Source organism: Podarcis filfolensis, assembly GCF_964270895.1.
Source record: "Podarcis filfolensis genome assembly, chromosome: Z".
NCBI lineage: Eukaryota > Metazoa > Chordata > Lepidosauria > Squamata > Lacertidae > Podarcis > Podarcis filfolensis.
In genome coordinates this window covers 48,857,600-48,878,307 of record NC_139617.1, presented here as the reverse complement: position 1 = coordinate 48,878,307, position 20,708 = coordinate 48,857,600, and the positions used below count along the sequence as shown (strand labels likewise).

At 44.9% G+C, this 20,708-nt stretch overlaps 1 protein-coding gene across 16 annotated transcripts in view; it reads left to right on the top strand.

Moving 5' to 3' along the window:
• Positions 1-20,708, top strand: part of STRBP (spermatid perinuclear RNA binding protein) — a 139,537-nt gene that overhangs the window by 29,792 nt on the left and 89,037 nt on the right. The gene's annotated exons all lie outside the window — the stretch shown is intronic.

The following is a 20,708-nucleotide window of genomic DNA, read 5'->3' as shown; positions in this document are numbered from 1 at the left end:
TCCGTTATAGCTGTATTCCAGAGTGTATTTGTAACCCTTGAGTGGAAATAGCCGGGGGGAACCCAATACCTTTGGGAGTCCAGCCCAAAGGCTTCTGGTAAAGTCAGAGGTCATATTCTGGCTAGTGGTGTCCAGTGAAGTAGAGAGGATTTTGGTGGGTGTTTCTGCAGGCACAGAGTTTAATCCCCACTCTCTGTTTCCTGGGCAACTCATTAGTGGGACCTGCAGTGAACATAGCCTGGTGGGTGGGTGCCATGCCATTTGGGTATGCTGCCTCAGTGACCCCTGACAGATTTGTTTCCTCTTGGGAAGCAGAGCTACTTTGAAAGTCATCTCTCCACCTTGGAGCCATTCAGATCACACAGGGAACCTCACCATACCTGCTGCAAAGCATGTGTTTTTATGCCTCATGCTTCCCTTTTAATATACTATTCCTTAAACATGCACACACCCTTAAACGAGCTTTGCTTGGGGTAAAGCTTTATTGATCCTGGGAATAAGTGTCTTTTAAGAGGAGTGTCAGGACGTGGGTAGCACTGTGGGTTAAACCACAGAGCCTAGGACTTGCCGATCAGAAGGTCACAGTTCGACTCCCCGCGACGGGGTGAGCTCCCATTGCTCGGTCCCTGCTCCTGCCAACCTAGCAGTTCGAAAGCACAAAAAGTGCAAGTAGATAAATAGGTACCTCTCTGGCAGGAGGGTAGATGGAGTTTCCATGCACTGCTCTGTTTTGCCAGAAGCGGCTCAGTCCTGCTGGCCACATGACTTGGAAGCTGTACGCCGGCTCCCTCGGCCAGTAAAGCGAGATGAGCGCTGCAACCCCCGAGTCATCCGCAACTGGACCTAATGGTCAGGGGTCCCTTTACCTTTACCTTTAAGAGGAGTGTCCTGCTAACCTTCTACCACCCTTCCATTTTTGGTCTGATGAGCTTTAATGCAATGCTGCTTATCGCCTGCTGCAGCTGCATTGTGGGGGGGATGGTGGTACAAGCCTGGGCAGAGTAACTGCTTTGCATACAGAAGGTCTCAGGTTCATTCACTGTCATCCCCTGGTAGGTCTGGGAAAGACTTTCTGTAAGACCCTTGAGAGTCATGGCCACTCAGTGTGGTCAGCACAAAGCTAGGATCAGTGGCTTGACTCAGAACAAAGCAGTTTCCTATGCTTCTAATGTTCTCCAGTGTGCATGCGGGATCCTCTGATACCACAACCTGGAACAGCCTTCCTCAACCTGGTGTCCTCCAGGTGCGTTGTGCTGTAACTCCCACCAGCATGGCCAGTGGCCAGGGATGATAATAATAATATACTAATAATTTATTATTTATACCCCGCCCATCTGGCTGAGTTTCCCCAGCCACTCTGGGCTGCTCCCAATCAAGTGTTAAAAACAATACAGCATTAAATATTAAAAACTTCCCTGAACAGGGCTGCCTTCAGATGTCTTCTAAAAGTCAGATAGCTGCTTATTTCCTTGACATCTGCTGGGAGGGCATTCCACAGGGCGGGCGCCACTACCGAGAAGGCCCTGTGCCTGGTTCCCTGTAACCTCACTTCTCGCAATGAGGGAACCGCCAGAAGGCTCTCGGCGCTGGATCTCAGTGTAATGGTAGTCCAGAAAACTTGGAGAACATTAGTTTGGCGAAAGCTTCTCTGGTGTTTGAGGATTAAGGGAGAACTCGGGACATATGCCCTTGATATAAGTAGTAATGCTGAAGAATACACCTCTAGGCCTCTGTGTAGGGTGCAAAATGAGGGTTTCGATGACTGTAAAGGCAGATCCAAGGCATTATCGCTCCCCTCCCTTTTCTACCAACCCCCAAGTCTTTTCTGAGTCATTCCTTCACCTTACTGGCAGATGGAGAAATGGTTTCCCCAGCCGTTCTCTTCTGTTATTCCTGAGGATGTCTTATTCAATTTATTCCTCATCAGTGTTGGAATATTTTTCCTTTGCTTGCTTGGTTGCAGTGGCAGCTTCTATTGCGCTTGGTTGGAATAGTAATTGGTTCCAGCCATTGGCTTTGGCTTGTTGTAAGCTGTTTTTTTCAGTGTATAGACAACCCTGGCCCCGGTGGGCATGCCTGTTCGGATTGTTCTGATTGTGCTGTTAAGTTTTTTTAGCTGCATCTTTAAATACATCTAGGCATGTACTTTGGAGCATAAGGTGTGAAGAGGCTCCTAGTCTAGAGAGAAACGCTTTGTCCCTTGCCATAAAATTATGATCTAACCCAGCCTTCCCTAACCTTGTGCTTGCCAGATGTTTTGATCTGCAACTTCCATCAGCCCAAGCCAGCATGGCTGATGGAAGCTCTAGTTCAAAATATCTGGAGGGTACCAGGTTGGCAGCAATTAGTCTTACAGTTTGCTTCCTGTGATCTTTATCGCTGCTTGTAGAAGGACAGAATCCCCCCCCCCCCAAAAAAAAACTTGTCCCTTTCCCACACTGCACACTTTCTAATTTCCTTGTGCAGATGAATTTTTGCATTTTTTTTCTATTAAAAGATTCATGCAGTGACTCCTTCTTACTAGCCTCTCTGTTGTTGCTAACTTACGGGAGGAAAACGTTAAGCATTGCAAAATCCATCCTCCTTCCCCTCTTCTCCCACCTGCCCCCATTTCTTACGTTTGCTGTCTCCATGCTTTTCTTCCATCCACCTGCCCCCCGCCCCGCTTGTTTTCTCAGCATTAGTCCCTTAGGAATTATTCCTGGATATGCAAGCGTCCTGCAGCGTGTAACTATTTTTAGCTCTGCAGTGCAGCGTTTAGCAGATCCCATTGTATTCTTGTCTTATGACTGTGGTTTATCCCACCCTTTATAAAAAAATACCTTAAGAAATTTCCACAGGGGAACCAGATTGAGCACAATGGTGAAAGGTGCACAAGAGCTTTGCCACTCCTCTCCATCCAGCAGTGAATGTGCCGCTGCTTGGAATATTGTTGCCTTCTGCCTATTATGTGTTTTGCAAATTAATTTCCAGTTTAGCTCAGCAGTGAGTCTTTGCTTTCCTTCACTCTATTTGGTTCACCTGTCCCTGCCTGCTTTCCAGGGGTTCCTTCAAAATAAGGTTTACAACCTGATAAAGCAAGCCCTAGTTAGCAAGGAAGGTCCCCCGGTGTTAGGAAGATAGCAAGCTGTCCTCTGCAGCAGTGATGGCCACCAGCCTGGAAAGGTTGAAAAGAGGTTTGGACACTGGCACAGTTATCTGAGATATAGTAAAGTTAAAACCCATAAAGGATTCCTCAATCATATAATTAGGAAATCTCTATTTACTGTATGGGAAAGAAACAAAAAAAATTACTGGATCCCCAAACGCCTTGGTGGTTGTCACCGGTAGAAGCAATAGCAGTAAAAAAGAAAAATATGGGTAATAATTGGCTAATGTATAAGGAAATGTTAGAAGAAGAAAATAACCAATTGAAAATTTAAAAATATGAAGAATTAAAGCAGACAGGACTGAACAGGCTACAGTATTATCAGTTAAATGAAATTTTTAAGGCAGATAAAAAGATAAATGGATTTGACACAAATATATCGGATTTAGAAAAAGAATTATTATTAAACAATAAAAAGATATCTAAAACATACAGACTATTACTAGACTGGAACCTTAAGGACGAGGAGGTGAAGGGGGTGATGGTGAAGTGGGCACATGATTTTGGTTGTCAATTGAGATGGAAAAATGGGGGAAATTATGGACAAAAGACTTAAAATTATGGAAAAGATAAAAGAAAACTTTATGAAAATGATATACAGATGGTACCTGACCCCATCCAAATTAGCAAAAATATATAAAAATAATAACAATATGTGTTGGAGATGTAAACAAAATGAAGGAACCTTTTTCCACATGTGGTGGACATGTCCCCACATTAAAAAAAATTGGGACATGATCTATGAGGAACTAAAAAGAATGCTAAAACACACATTTTTAAACAAACCTGAAGCTTTCCTATTAGGCAGTCTAATGATAAGCATTCCAAACGAAAATAAAAGAGTGCTTCTCTACACGACAACAGCGGCCAGAGTGCTAATAGTGAAATATTGGAAAAGTGAATTAACACCAACGAAAGATGAGTGGCAATTAAAGTTGTGTGAGTACCTTGAACTAGCCAAAATGACAGACCTAATAAGAAACCACTCAAGTGATTAGGTAAAAAAGGAATGGGATTGCTTCAAAAACTATCTGATAAAATATGTTTACAAAAACAATACTTTGTTGTGCCTAGATTAATTTCACAGTTATATGGGATAGATTGATGTTAATAAATGAATACAGAATACTCGCTACTTAAGAAAAGTATAGAAACCGCAAAGAGATAGAGGGAAGCCAATCAACATAGAAGGGATTCAAACTAGTTTTCCAGAACAGAAAGAGACTGTAAAGAAAGAAAAGAAGGAATACAAATGTAATTTCTTTCTGGGAACTTGGCGAATAGAATAATCAAATCACTGTTTCTATCCTTTGAATAATTTGGTGTACTTTATCAATTCCTTTTTTTCTTTCTCTTTTCTCTCTCCCCCCCCCCTTTTATTTCCCTTTTATATTTTTATTCTTTTTTTGTGTTGTATTTTTTCTTTTTAGTTTTGAATATTTGGATGTAATGTTTAATATATGCTTTCTTTTTAAATTTTAAAAATGTAATAAAGATTGGAATAATAAAATTAAAATAAAAGAGGATTGGACAAATTCATGGAGGAGGCAGCTACTGATGGCTACTGGCCAAGATGGCGCTGGTCTGCCTCCATGCTCAGAGGCAGTTATGCTTCTGAATCTCTGCTTCTGGAAGCCACAGAAGGGGAGAGTGATCTTGCGCTTGGGACTTGCTTGCTGGTTTCCCCAAGCATCTGGTTGGCCACGGTCAGAACAGGGCAGGTGAGACACCACCCCTGAAAAACTCCTCCTTTACTTGCCACCCACCTCATATAGCTGAGTTGGACGACCTGAGGATGGCCTTCTGAATATAGCATTGGACCTAAATTTAGGGGTGCAAAAGCTTAAGATCTGGCTTCCTACCTAGTGGTGCAGCAATAAAACTCCTAGCACTTTTGCAAAGTTAAGTACGGTCCGGTATGGTTTCAAATTGAATGGGGCACTGCATGTTGAAATTCCTGGGGTCCCTTCCACTTCTACAGTTCTGTGATTCTGGCAGTACTGCATATGGGGCTCTTAGGCAACAAGGGAATGTAGGAAATGACTTTACGCTGTGCCAGACCATCTAGCTCAGTATTACCTGTACGGACTGACAGACATAGGGATCTCTTGCAGCCCTACCTGGAGAAGCCAGGGATTAAATCTACCCTGTTTCCCCGAAAATAAGACTGTGTCTTATATTAATTTTTGCTCCCAAAGGTGCGCTAGGTCTTATTTTCAGGCAATGTCTTATTTTTCCATGAAGAAGAATACGGTACACATTTATTGTTGAACCAAAAAAAGAGGAAATTTATTACCTGTATACGGTACAATGCCTTACGGTAGCTTCAGGGGCCTTATATTCTGGGGTAGCCTTATTATCGGGGAGGCCTTATATTCGGGGGGGGTCTTATATTACAGCGAGAGGCAAAACTGGAAGTAGGTCTTATTTCCGGGGGATGTCTTACTTTCGGGGAAACAGGGTAGGGACCTTCTGTATCCACAGCATATTCTCTTTCCGTGAGCCACAACCCTTTCCCCTCCAGGGGAGCCCCATCTTGCTATTCAGTGTGTACTGGGTGTAAGAAGTGCATCCTGGATCAGGCCAGTGGCTCATCTACCCCAGCATCCTGTTCTCACAGTGGTCAACCAGATGCCCACTGTGGGAAACCAGCATGCAGGATTTGAGCACAATAGCCCTCCCCCTAGTGGGGTCTCAGTTTTCAGTGGCGCCCTGTGCAATGCCAGAATTTGGTGCCCCTCCACCTCTCGCACTCCATTCTAAATAATAGTTGTTGCGTCCGCTGCAGCACCCCCGAGACTCTGCACCCACTGTGACTGAGCCGGTCACGCTCCCCTCAACCCACCTGTGTTCTTCCATCCTGCAACTGGTATTCAGAAGTAGCGCTGCCTCCAGCTGTGGAGACAGAGCGCAGACATCATGGCTAGCACCGCTTGCCCCTCAAGTCAAGACAACCCTTTTGGATTCTGGCCTGGATAGTGCTGGATGCCCAGGCTGCAAGACGGACTTGTGCGAGGGGTGGGTGGTGGTTTCCCCTCTCTTGCACCAGCAGCAACTTCTCCCCCTCCTTCCATGGCCACAGATACTGAAGGGGGCAAAGCGGCGCTGTTTGCACTGTGATTAATCAGGCAATTGCGCAGAATTGCAGCTATGCTTTCTTCACTCCCCCCCCCCATGCAGGCACACCAAAGGGACTTTTGCTCTGACAGCAAATGACTGCGTGCTTGTTTCTCAGTGACAGATCTGTGTGGCTGCATCTGAGGCACCTCAGGCTGAGGCAAGAGCAGAAACCCAAGAGAAGCCACTGCTGAAATGTGATGCGTAATCAGCGCCTTTTGACATGCAAGCCGTCTCAGCACATATTTCATGCTCAGGGGTGGGGGTGGGGATGAGGAATGGAGCCTGTAGTTAAAATGGAAGAGTGGTAGTTGTGTCATTCTTCCTGGGCATGCATGGACATTTTTCATAGCAGTACAGTCCTATGTATGCATACTCACAAGTAATCCCACTATAACCAGCAGAGCTTGTTCCCAAGTAAGTGGGTTTGGTGTTTTGTTTTTTGGATTGCATCCTAAGAGATTCTTTGGTCCAGTATGCAAAGCAGAACCTGCTGTTTCTCTTCCTCCCTCCTCCCTCCTCCCAGCCCCGCCCCTCCTATCAGATCAGTCTGCACCAAGGACGGGTTGATTGCAGTCTTACCTGGTCCACTTCCTTTCGTTCTAGAATCTCGGGTCTGCTGAAGTATGCTTAAATTTGCAAAGCAAGGATTGCATGCTCAATAAAACCTCCCGGAAGCTTTCACACCATAAGTGTGTGCTTTAAGCAATCTGGAGTTAGGACTCCTGCTAGCAAACAGAAGAAGCGCTCTGCTGAAATTCTCGGCTGCCACTAGGAAGTGGCCACTGAACTGTTGTCTAATTTCTGTCCACCACAGACTTGGTCGTGGTGCAAACCAGGCACTTTGTACTCCCTGAAGAGAGCTGTCTTAGCGCACAAAGGTTATTGCAGAGCCAGATAGGAACATGGGAAACTGCCTCACACCCAGTCAGATCATTGGTCCAGAGGGGCCTGTTCCCAGCCCTACCTGAACATGCCACAAGAGGAGCAAAAGGTCGTCTACTGAGCTACAGCCCTTCCCCACTCATGAGCCACTGTGGTGCAGTGGTTAGAGGGCTGGGGTGAGACCTGGGGAGGTGGGTGATCTAGTCCCCACTCAGCCGTGAAGCTCACTGGGTGATCTTAAGCTAGTCACTGTTTCTACTTCACTGGGTTGTTGTGCGGATAATTATGGGGAGAGGGAGAACTCTGCAAGCCACTTGGAGCTGTTTTCAGGGAAAGCGTGGTATGTAGCTGAATAAATAAATAAATGGCAGTCCTCGCAAGTGAGTCAATCTTCACACTTTGAAGTGGGACGAAAACTAGAGCCACATCCATTCTGACTCAAGCGAAAAGTTGCATATAATCCTGTGTAGGAGCCAAATCCGTTTGTGGGCTCCTCCCTTGGGCAGATGCAGCTTTTGGGCTCCTCACTGTTGTAATCTTCCGCACACTGGCTCACTGACTCGTTTAGCTGCAGCTCGCAGTATCCTCTGGCTTGTGGATTGGGATTGAGGGTCTCTTACATAAAGTACTGATCCCCCCTTATTTTGAGCAATGCCTGGTCCAGGAATAACCAGCAGTGGCATTGCGTGATTGTGGACTCTGGACTTAATGGCATCATGCTCAACCTCCCCTCCCCCCCCATCTGCTGTAGTTAGATGGTGAAATGTATTATTTCACATGCTTTAAAATGTGATGAGCCAGTCCTGTTGTGTTGGGAGACAATGGCAGGTGCTCCTGATGGCCACAGTGTCCTGCCTTGATGGCACCACTGTGAATCAAAGTGATCGTAGCACCTGAGAAAAGTAGAAAGCAGTGCAGGAAAGAAGTTTTACGAAACCTGCAAACAGGCTTGGCTTGGCTTATTTTTTTAAAAAATGCTGTGTGTGTGCATGTGCATACGAACCTCATTATTTAACTTGTCCACACCATTTTGAAATGTCTAACGACAATCCAAAACCTCTGGTTTCTATTAAGGAAGCGTATTTTAAAACATAGTGCAGACATCCAAATCCAATCCAGAAAGTGTTTATTTTATTTTTCATTTCATTTCATTTTTATGCTGGTTCCAAACCCTGCTTATCCGTACTAAAGGAATGCAGTAGTGGCAGCAGCTGTTTGCCCTCTTGAATTATTTCCTTGGCTGTCCCTTATTGACTGCATTTTGAACAAGTTGGCACTTCTCTCCCCGTCCCTCTTCTTTTCATTTTGCAAATCTGCACTGGTACCACGGCCCCCTTCCTTGTCTCTCTTAGCTGGTTTAAAGTTTAATGAGCCTTCGCTTAAATGCACTGCTAGCTTGTCAGTTGCTGCCTCAATGATTTTATGCATTTATTTATTTTTTTAAAAAAGTGGGATGCAAAGGCAAGGGAAGTCAGGGACTCGGAAATACAGTTGGTAACAGGACCTGACACCGGAATCAAAATGGGGCAGAGATTCTTCCACTGCAGCTGATCCTCTCTGTCTGTCCCTATGACAGTTGGTGGTGGTGCGGCTCAAAAACCATAAGGTGCCGTAATGTGCAAGGACAGCCCTTTTCCTTGCTAGCACGACTGCTGATTTAACCTACTCCTGCATGCCCTTTCGTTAAATATTTTAGTGTATCTGACTGGAGGCAGACCAATCTGTCTCTCAACCCCACCCCACATCGAAAGTGCATTTAAGTGGGCTTGCTGTGCATGATGTGTGTGCTCACCCTGTATTTATGTGTTTATTTATTTGTTTATTTTCTTTGCCTCTGGTAAATGGGTCTCTGCCATGGTTTCCAGAGCCTGTTTAACTGGGGCAATTGAGGGCCAAAAGAATCATGTGTGAGTGTCATCGGAGGCAGTGAGCAACACCCATAAACTTCTTCCTGATCAGAGTTGTGGTCCATCTCCAGCCTGAATTGCTCCATGTCTGGGTTTCTGCAGATTAAGCTGTAGGGCACTAAACCAGAAGCTGAGGATGTGGGGTGGAAAGTCACCTGGGACATTTACACAGAAGTTCTTTCTCAGAGTAACCAGACTTACAGGACGAGGTGAGATGTGAAAGATTTAGGGGAAGGACGGCTGATCATGGGTTTGTTCTGGAAGGCAGTTTCAAGTATACAGGGAACGAACTGCGATAGGCTAGAGCAGGGGTCAGCAAACTTTTTCAGCAGGGGCCCGGTCCACTGTCCCTCAGATCTTGTGGGGGGCCGGACTATATTTTGAAGGAAAAAAGTGAATGAATTCCTGTGCCCCACAAATAACCCAGAGATGCATTTTAAATAAAAGGACACATTCTACTCATGTAAAAACACGCTGATTCCCAGACTGTCCACGGGCTGGATTTAGAAGGCGATTGGGCTGGATCCAGCCCCCGGGCCTTAGTTTGCCTACCCATGGGCTAGAGCATGGCCCACTAGTGGGCATTTCAGGATTCCAGGTGGGCGGTAGGGGGTTCTACGGCACAATCTGAATCCTCCTTCCATTGAGAGAGATGAGTGCTCTATTCATGTCTCTCGCACTTGGTGGTTACCAGGAAGTGTGCATGGGTGCAAGCGCACGTGAAAGCACGAACAAGAGTGAGTGTAACACAAAGGAAGAGGAAGTGTGGTAGCCAAGTTTGAATCCCCCCCCTTGTGTTTTGCTTATGTTTCTGAGGCACTAAGTGGGTATACAGTCTAGGACCCTCGTACCTACAGGACCGCCTCTCCTGGTATGCCCCACGGAGGACCTTACGGTCCGCAAATAATAACATCTTGGAGGTCCTGGGCCTCAAGGAGATTAGACTGGCCTTGACCAGGGCCAGGGCCTTTTCGGCTGTGGCCCCAACTTGGTGGAACGCTCTCCCACAAGAGACCAGGGTCCTGCGGGATCTGACATCTTTCCACAGGGCCTGCAAGACGGAGCTGTTCACCAGGCCTTTGTTCGGGGTTCAGTCTGACTCTGCTTTCCCCCATAAGAACTTGCATGAAAGTGGCCCCCCAGCTTTTCTCTCAGGCTCATATAAGATCAGTATAAACAGTTAGGCCTAGTGGGCATTTAAGGTCCTCATCCCTAATTTGTGGGTTGCCAGCTGATTAGATTTCACTTTGATTCTGATTTGATCTTAGGATGTATTTTAATTGATTGCTTGATTTTATGGTAATATGTTATATATTAGATGTTAGCCATTCTGAGCCTGGTTTTGGCTGGAGAGGGTGGGGTATGTATAAATAAATAAATAAATAAATAAATAAATAAATAATTATTATTATTATTATTATTATTATTATTACATGCATAGGCAGGGCAGCTGCAGTAGAAAAGTTTCCAGTGGCCCTGCCTGTGAATGTGTCCACCTTGTATGGCCTGGTGTACCGTATAAGGCAGGCATAGGCAAACTCAGCCCTCCAGATGTTTTGGGACTACAACTCCCATGACCCCTAGCTAACAGGGCCAGTGGTCAGGGATGATGGGAACTGTAGTCCCAAAACAGCTGGAGGGCCGAGTTTGCCTGTGCCTGATATAAGGTAATCAAGAAAGCAACTTGCTCTGCCAAGTGGTGACATACGCCAAAAAGGGAAATAATCTAAACGCAGGAGAGCGATTGGTGGGGTGATGCTATAAGATGTTTTCAACAAGGGGAGGAATGGGAGCTGATGCATGATAGCAGGGACAGTGTGGTGTAGTGGTGAAGAGCGGTAGTCTCGTAATCTGGTGAACCGGGTTCGCTTCCCCGCTCCTCCACATGCATCTGCTGGGTGACCTTGGGCTAGTCACACTTCTCTGAAGTCTCTCAGCCCCACTCACCTCACAGAGTGTTGGTTGTGGGGGAGGAAGGGAAAGGAGACTGTTAGCCGCTTTGAGACTCCTGAAGGCAGCCGTTCTCCACCTGTGGGTCCCCAGATGTTGTTGGACTGCAACTCCCATCATCCCTGAGCTCAGGCCTTGCTAGCTAGGGGTGATGGGAGTTGTAGTTCAACAACATCTGGGGACCCACAGGTTGAGAAAGGCTACCTTAAGGGGAGTGAAAGGCAGGATTTGAAATCCAAACTCCTCCTCTTCTTCAAAGACAGGCAGAAGCGGAGCAGAGTACGTGTAAAATAGGGAAAAGAGGGAAAAGAAAAGTTATAGGCAGGAGAAGGAGGGAATTGTTGTTGACTAATAATAATAACTGGGCTAACTAGCTCAGCCTTACTTCTGGGCATTGCCATATGGAAGGTAAAAGAACAGAATTTAAAAAAGGAGATGAAAAGGAAGGAAAAAACATGAAAAAAGGAAGAAAAATAGAAAAAATGGTGGAAAATAGTGGAGGAGAGAAAGCAGGGACAGGCATAATGTTTGGAGTGGCTTGTGTTTTGGCAAGTTAAGTTTTGTTATCTTATAAAGTAAAAGAAAGAAGGAAAGGAAGGAGATGGCGAGAATAAAGCGAAAGAGAAAAAGAGACCCCTGTTATATTGATATAATATAAGGAAGGTAAAGAAGAAGACAGGAAAAGTAGAAAAGGGGGGATTTCTTTTTATGGTGATACATAATAAAAATTGCCACCTAATACAGCATTGTTTTTGATGTTTGTAATAAAAAGGGAAGGGGGGGAGCATTGTGTGGAGTGCAGATCAAAACATGGTAAGAGTAAAAGTAGTTGTTAAATTGTGCAACAAATTTAGAACCCATGTCTTGAAAAAAGAAATATGCTCTTGGCTATTTACCAGAGTACCTGAAGATGGGTTGCGTTGAAATCTGTTACAAATAAACAGCTTCGAATGTGTTTACTGTGCCACAAGACATTATCTAACGAAGCAATGAAGCCAAGTCGATTTCGAGAACATCTTGCTACAAAGCATTCACAAGATAAAGATAAGCCCATTGAATATTTTCAAGAAATCTATGAAAGATTTCAGAATCGTTCAACAATAGCTGCATCATTTCAAAAACAGCATGCAAACAATGAGGATGGATTAACTGCAGTTTATCGTGTATCACAATTAATTGCAAAAGGTGGTAAACGCCATAATATTGGAGAAACTTTGATGATACCCTCTATTAAGAATTTATCTCAAAAGTAATGCATCAGGATATACCTGAAGTTTTAGAAACACTGCCCCTTAGTGATAGCACAGTAAAGAGACACATTGATGAAATAGTGGCTAATGTTGAAAATAAACTTATAGGTATTCTCCAAATTCTTCGTTTTCCATACAATTGGACAAATCTGTCATTGCAGATAATAATGCTCTACTGATGACATATGTCCGGTACCTTGATGAAAACATTGCAAGAAGAAATGCTATTCACTGTTATTCTGATTACAGATACAAAAGGATTATCAATATTTAATGCTGTGAAATCATACTTTGTACAAAACAATATACCCTTGAACAATATTGTTGCACCATCAATGGTAGGTTGCTATTGTGGATTTCTTGCTTACTTGAAGGAAGAAGTGCCAAACGTTTTGTGTATTCATTGTGTTGTGCACAGACAACATATTGTAGGAAAACATTTACGTACAAGTCTCCATTCATCATTGAGTATAATAATCAGAGCTGTAAATAAGATCAAATCTAACGCCAAAGATAATAGAATGTTTTGACAGCTGTGCCAGGACAATAATAATAAATGGATATGGAAAAATGATTTCAAGATACAGTAATACCTCCACGAACGTCCACCTCGTCTAGCGTCCATTCCGGCGAACATCCATGGCAAACCCAGAAGTACCGGAACAGGTTACTTTTGGGTTTGCCGCTCACGCATGCGCAGAAGCGCTAAATCGCACTTTGTGCATGTGCAGAAGCACAAACCATTCTGCACATTGCGCAGACGCAGCAGTTTGCCCTGTGTCCTTTTCGGCTAGCAGCCAGGGCACGAATGTATTTTGAACTTGAAGGTGCATGACTGGATGATAAATACTTTTATAGCAAATGTTGCTGAGGTTGATATAACTTGCCAAGAAAAACTATTAGAACTAAAAAATGATGAAGAGAGTAAATGTAATTTCGGCAGTGGTGGATACCAAAAACTCTGGCAAAATGATATTCAATTTATTGATACCTTTCCCTACCGCATATCTTGTAGAATCAGTCTTCACTGCTGTTAATCATATTATGAGCAAACAGAGAAACCATCTGAATATCACCGAAAGAGGAGACCTTCGTTTGTCCCTTATGAAAATCGAACCAGATATCACTTATTTAGTCTCACAGCATCAGCCTCAAGGATCTCATTAATCGCCAGTTAAAAGTAATTTCAATTTACTTTATTGTTTCCACATTTAACTTCATAAAGTTAAAAACATTATAAACATGCATAAAGTAGAAATAAAAAGATAAATTTAAGTACTTTAAAAAAAACCAACAACCCTCTTTTCTAAACAACCCTACTTGTGCTAAAATTATTGAGTTACTGCAGCACTGGTGGGCGGTAAGGAAATTTTACCATCAAGACAGATGCATTAGTGGGCGGTAGGTATAAAAAGGTTGACTACCCCTGGGAAGCTACCAGCTGAGGATTATTCTCTACACAAACCTGAAAAGGCAATTCAGTCTTCTAACCCCAGAGAGCACCTCTACAGCTCTTCTGTGAATAAATCGCCTCCCCACCACCACTTCAGCTTAAATACTTGCCTCCCAGTGCTGAGAGGTCAACCACTGGCGCCTGTTGTTGGTGGACGAGCAGGAGAAGGAGATACGTATCTGGCAGCCACAAACAAGCACCCAAGCAGCATGTGTTGGGCATGGCACTGCCCCACTGGGAGCTGCCGCCCAGGCAAACTGCTTTACTTTGCATCATGGATGGGCCATGCCTGGATCTGCTACTTCGTTAGATCCTTTATCACAAGGGTGGGAAACCTCAGGCCTGGGGGCCGAATACAGCCCTCCAGGCCTGTCTACCTGGCCTTCAAGACTCTCCCAAGCCCTTCTGCTGTAATTTGCTCTACGCGGGGCTGCCCTTGAAACTGTACCACAAACTCCAGCAGATGCAGAATGCTGCAGCAAGGCTCCTCACGGGGTCCCTGCCATGGGAGCATATTCACCCAGTGCTTTACCAGCTGCACTGGCTCCCGGTGGAGAATAGGTTCAAGGTGCTGGTCTTGACCTTTAAAGCCCTTTGTGGCATAGGGCCCTCATATTTACGGACCACCTCTCCTTGTCTGCCCCGCAGAGGACCTTAAGGTCCATGAATAACCATAGTTTAGAGGTCCCAGGCCCTAAGGAAGTCAGACTATCCTCCACCAGGGCCAGGGCCTTCTCAGTGATGGCTCCGACCTGGTGGAATGCTCTGTCCCAGGAGACTAGGGCCCTTCGGGATTTAACCTCCTTCCGTCAGGCCTGTAAGACAGAGCTATTCCGCCTGGCCTTTAATTTGAATTCAGCCTGATCTTTTATTTCCCTTCTCTTTCCTCCCCATCCTCTTTTACGAAGATTACCCGCTCTGGGACCCCACAGCTAATTCTCCCCTGGCCTCCTCGCTGGCCCAAGTAGGACCAATTCAGCCAGCTAGCCCTGGTGACTATCTAATGCTTATTGGATGGATTTTCCCCCAAATTGATTTCTGAACTTCGAATTTTATTGTTATTTATGTTTTTATACTGTATTTTATGCTGCTTCTATGTTGTATTACAATTAAGTGTTTTAAATTTGTTGTTAGCTGCCCTGAGCCCGGTTTCTGAACTGGGAAGGGCAGGGTATAAATAAAAAAATATTATTATTATTCCCACACCCAACATGTTTTTTCTGGGGCAGGGTGTCTTTGGATTGTGATGATGCTTCTTGGTTTTCTTCATAGAGTGGTGTCTATATGTGAACCCCTGGCTTTTGCATGGCTAGCATGTTGCCTACTTCACAAAACTAAGGTTCTCATCCATTGCTCCATCCTCTTTTTACCTCTGGACCCACCCACTACGGGCCCCTGGCCCCTGGCAGGTAATCTATGAGGGGATGTGGCCCTTGCCAGATCCTGTTCCCTTGACAGCTAATTTGCGGCTCCCTCGCTGTGTCTGGTAGGGTCTTACGTCTTCTGATAGTACATACGTGCACACACACCAATATGGCAGATCCTTTGACCTTCAGACTTTACTTTTGAAAGATTTTGAGTCGTCAGAATTGGAGTGGCTTCTAAATCAATTAGAGGTAGGAAGCGATTTTGGGTTTCCACCGCAAAGCAATGCTCCGCATTGTCACTCCCTCTTCTATTCCGGTGTGGCACCAACCTTGATAGTTTTGGTTTAGGGGATGATAGGGGCTCGTCAAAGTCTCTCAAGCGTTTGTTCTGACCCATACTTTCCTCAAGCCAAGGATTTTACGATTTTTAAAATAACATAACATTTAACACACAAATAATATAGTTAAGATCACCAGAAGATGGCACCGTGGGTGAAAGCTCCTTGGATGGATAATAATAGTGAAGTTTTCCTCTCCACTGCGGTAAAATCCACTTACAACATCAGTCTTTCGTGGACACCTCGGACCCAATTTGCAGAAGCTTTTCACAAGGGGAAGTATTGAATTGTGACAGCCTCAAGATGTCTAGGGGGTAGGGTGCCAAATGTCCTGGCTCCACTGGCCTCTCTCAACCCTCTATGACAGCAGCCTGTGCACGAACGATGACTTATCCAGGATTTAAACACCACACAGCGTCTTCCTCTTAAGCCCTCTCTCCAATTAGGATAATGGCGGTTCTCTTCTCTTTTAGCAGCTGAGGCCGGCCCGCTCGGCGCCATGTTGAAAAACCTCCGGTACCTCAGATTAAGAACGGTTTCAGGTTAAAAACAGACCTCCAGAACGAATTAAGTTCTTAACCCGAAATACCACTGTACTTCCCTTTGGCAGTCAGGCTGTTGCCTGCAAGGACTACCTTTTTCTCCCCCGGACTTTCCCTTTGACCTTCAGGTTGCCCTGATAGGCTGGAGTTCAGTATGAGCCCCCCCTTTTGACCTATCAGAGCCTGACTAGGTTGGTATTGACTAAATTATTGCTTAAGACCTCTTTGGAACACGCATACCCACCTGAATGGGGTAACTGTGCCCCTGAAGGACCAGGTGTGCAGCCTGGGAGTAATTTTGGACTCACAGCTGTCCATGGAGACGCAGGTCAATTCTGTGTCTAGGGCATCTGTCTTCCAGCTCCATCTGGTATGCAGGCTGAGACCCTACCTGCCCGCAGGCTGTTTCGCCAGAGTGGTACATGCTCTAGTTATCTCCTGCTTGGACTACTACAATGCCCTCTACATGGGGCATTGTGACCTGGAAACTGCAACTAATCCAAAATGCGGCATCCAAACTGGTGACTGGGAGTGACCACTTAGACCACATAACACCAGTCCTGAAAGACCTACATTGGCTCCCAGTACGTTTCCGAGCACAATTCAAAGTGTTGGTGCTGACCTTTAAAGACCTAAACAGCCTCGGTCCTGTATACCTGAAGGAGCGTCTCCACCCTCATCGTTCAGCCCAGACACGGGTCAAGCTCCGAGGGCCTTCTGGCGGTTCCCTCCCTGCAAGAAGTGAGGTTACAGGGAACCAGACAGAGGGCCTTCTCAGTGATGGCACCCGCCCTGTGGAACGCCCTCCCGTCAGATGTCAAGGAAATAAATAGCCATCTGACTTTTAGAAGACATCTGAAGGCAGCCCTGTTTAGGGAAGTTTTTAATATTTGAAGTTTTAGGACTTCCGGGTTAGCGCCATCGGCGAAATGGCGGAGTTCCTCCAACCGGAGGAACTGTCTCCGTGGAAACTGGGTCTACCCGCCGCGGTGAAGGTGGGGACCCGCTAGAAATCCCAGGTGGAAGAAGCCTGGGAACGTGGGGTTCGGCAGAGCACCAGGAGCGCCTCCTCTATTCGCGGGGAACCCCAGTTTGGGGCTCCGGAGCGAAGGAGGGTGATCAGCGCGGTGCTGCGAACTGACTGCTATTTTCACGGAGGGAAGCCGCATTGCCATTGCCGGAGAGCGCTGACTTTTTCCTGTCGACAATTGGATTCTAAACAAGTACCCGTGAGTAGAAACGGAAAATTGGATCAAGAAATATTTTAATTTGGCACTGAAGCGGGAAGGTTCAAAACAGGAAGTCCGCCTTCCGCTTTCTGTAAATAGACTGAAGCAAAAATCTTGTAAGCTAATAGCCTGGAAAGTCGCTTTACAAAGGTCGAAATTTCCTTCATTTATAACCATTAAAACCCCCTTGGAAGCAGGAGAAAAGGGGGGGAAATTAAACTGTTCAAGCCTGCTGGAGAGGGAGTAAAGGAAAATAAGTTTCCACCATCTCAAACCTGGGAACGGGGTGCCAGAGACAGAAATTATCGGAGACGTTCAATGACTGTGAATGGAACATTTTGACAGATAGCAAGAAAAAAGAGAAACAAATTGATTCGACTGCTGCCTGTTGCATTCTAAAGAAACAAAATATTTGAAAACTGAAAGTAACTTTCTTTTGTTGGACATGATTTAAAAAGATGGACACAAATAGAAATTGTATCCTCTAGAGGGAGCTTGTCAAATTGTTGCTGCAGTTTACTTGGGGATTTCACAGCTGCGAGATTAACATCGTGGGACCAGACTGTGACCTTGAATAAAAATGTGTTTGGAAGAAGTCCTGGTGCTTGCTTTTCGCAAGACAAGTGCTTTGCTGGAGCAGTTGCATGAGAAGGTGGATTTGATGAATGAGAAGTTGGATTTGATGACTGTTGCAACTAGTGAATGTGGAGAAATAGGGAATATTGACATAGAAATTATACAGGGACCAATCCAGGAAACTGGTTCGACTGGGCAAATGCAAGGGCAGATAATAATGGAGGAAGCTACGGTGCTACCTCAAGCAACAGAAATGGTGAGACCCGAGGCCCTGCAGGAGTATAAGCCGCTGTTTTGGAAGAATGAACTTGAATTAGGCCTGAAGGAATCTGGAGCTGAGGAGGATCTCAACTTTGGAGAGATTTTGAAATATGCTGTTAAAGATCTTTTGGATTATATTGATGACTGTGGGGAGTGGGACTGTGGGGAATGGGCTGGTTTGACGTGGGGAGATGGACATGAGTATGGATGGAAATTCCCTGGAGACCTACTCCCTAAGGAGAAAGGAAAGAAACTAAGAAAGAGACCAACAAAAGACAAGGAAAAGTGCAAGCATAAACAAGAAGAAAAAGATCTGCAGAAGGGGCGTGGAAGAGACTTAAGAGCCTCGGATATCAGACTACCAGGTTGATGGACTAGATGGAATTGGATAATAAGGACTGACACAACCCAAGACCAGGAAGAAGGGACGTTGGATGAAAACTGGAAGAGTCTATAAAGAAAAATTTTTATTTTGGGAATTAGTGTAAAATTAATGAATATTAGGGAGAATGTTGGAATGAAATTGTCTGGCTTTAGCAGAAATGATATAAGGATAGATAAGTATTAAGTTTTTAAGTTTTAAGGTATTCTACGGTATTTTATGCTAAGATAAGGTTAAGGTATTTTATGGTAAGATAAGGTTAAATAAAGTAAGGTAAATTGAACATCAGAATATGGTGAAAGATGGATAGGATGTATAGAGTTAATTAATTGGTTATAAGCTAAAATATAGAAAGGATTTGCTGAAACAATGACTGAATCAGGATACAAAAAAAGGGAGGTGTGAGGAAGTCAGGGAAATAGGCAGATGAAAGATAGGATATGGAATGACTCATTTGTTTTTAACTATTTTTATCTTTATTTTTCTGTATTTTGTATCTTTTTGTCTTCTTTTTTCTTCTTTTTTTCTTTTTCTTTTTTTATATTTTAGTATTTCCTCTAAAATTTTAATAAATATTATTATTAAAAAATATATATTTGAAGTTTTATTCTGTTTAATATTCTCTTGGGAACCACCCAGAGTGGCTGGGGAAACTCAGCCATATGGGCAGGAAATAAATAAATAAATAATAAATAAGAAAGAAAGAAAGAAAGAAAGAAAGAAAGAAAGAAAATTTCATTAGCTTTTTTGCGGCTGCTGCTGCATCACACTGTTGACTCATGTTAAGCTTGTTGTCCACCAAGACCCCTAGATCCTTTTCACATGTAGTACTAGTAAGCCAGGTGTCCCCCATCTTATATTGATGCAGCTGGATTTGCCGATCAGAAGGTCAGCGGTTCAAATCCCCGTGACGGGGTGAGCTCCTGTGGTTCGGTCCCTGCTCCTGCCAACCTAGCAGTTCGAAAGCACGTCAAAGTGGAAGTAGATAAATAGGTACCACTCCGTGGGAAGGTAAACGGTGTTTCCGTACGCTGCTCTGGTTCACCAGAAGTGGCTTAGTCATGCTGGCCACATGACCCGGAAGCTGTACGCCAGCTCCCTCGGCCAATAAAGCGAGATGAGCGCCGCAACCCCAGAGTCGGCCACGACTGGACCTAACGGTCAGGGGTCCCTTTACCTTTACCTTATATAGTAACTTGTAGAGTCTGCTGTAAATAATAAACACCTCTAAGTAAACAAGTTACTGGTAGCAGCGTCTGGTTCCTGCTTCGTCCATCCTGCCTGCAACTGATTGCTTTCTGGAACTCTGCATATGCTCTGCTAAGGTCCTGCAACAAGTCAAAGTTGCAAAACACCAACAAGCTCTACAGCTGCTGCACCTTCCGGGAGGTGGTACAGGCACTCACAAGGAGCAGTTACTCTTCTCCTGAACATTTTGGATGCTTGAGTATGGAAACAGAGGCTGGGATCCAAAGAACTGGTTCTACATGCTTCTCTACAAGCAGTGCTTCCTAGCAACCCAGGAAGGTGCCTTTTGCACCAGGCCCGATTAGTGATCCCTCTAGTCCAGTAATTGCCTGCTTCTGACTGACAGGACCTCTCCAGAATCTCCAGCAGAGGTGGGCCTTTCCCTTCACCTGCCATCTGATTATTTTTAATTGGTGATAATGTGATGGAACCCTGGGGCTGTGTGTGTGCAAAGCAGGGGCTGATATAGGTTACCTGTGTCACAGGGCAATGTTGTTTTTAGAGCTGAAGGGAATTTCAGTACAGTAGCATGTACTGTGGGAGCTGGAAGGACCCCAGTAGATATACTTGCTGCATTTGGACTTCGTGCTCAGTTGTCACCTGTGGTTAAGCATTCCATTTGCTTGCTAGCAAGGTATCTTCCCTCTGGTCAGCTCTGCAAACCTTCATTCTGATCTCTGTCTCTCCCCTACCCAGAAAAGAGTTCAATTTACAACATCAGTTCCCAGCACCGAAACTCGGGGCTTCTCAGAGCTGCTCTCTCTCTCCTGTGACCCAGATGCACAGTTTCCGACTGTGACAGATGCTACCAGAGAGCACCTTGGACAGAGGCCAGGAATTAAAATTATACTGCAGAAGGAACACAATGCGCTTCCTAATTTTTCAGCTGTGTAGCGAGAGTAGCTACCTGCACAATGTCTTCTATTTTAAACATTTTTGTATGGAGGTGTGGATTTCTTGCTCTGGAGAAGCGTTTTGGGAGAGAGGGATGGATTCCTCAGCTGCCTTAGTCTAACACAAAGGTGTTTCTTGTAATCTGCTTAAAATGAGCAGTC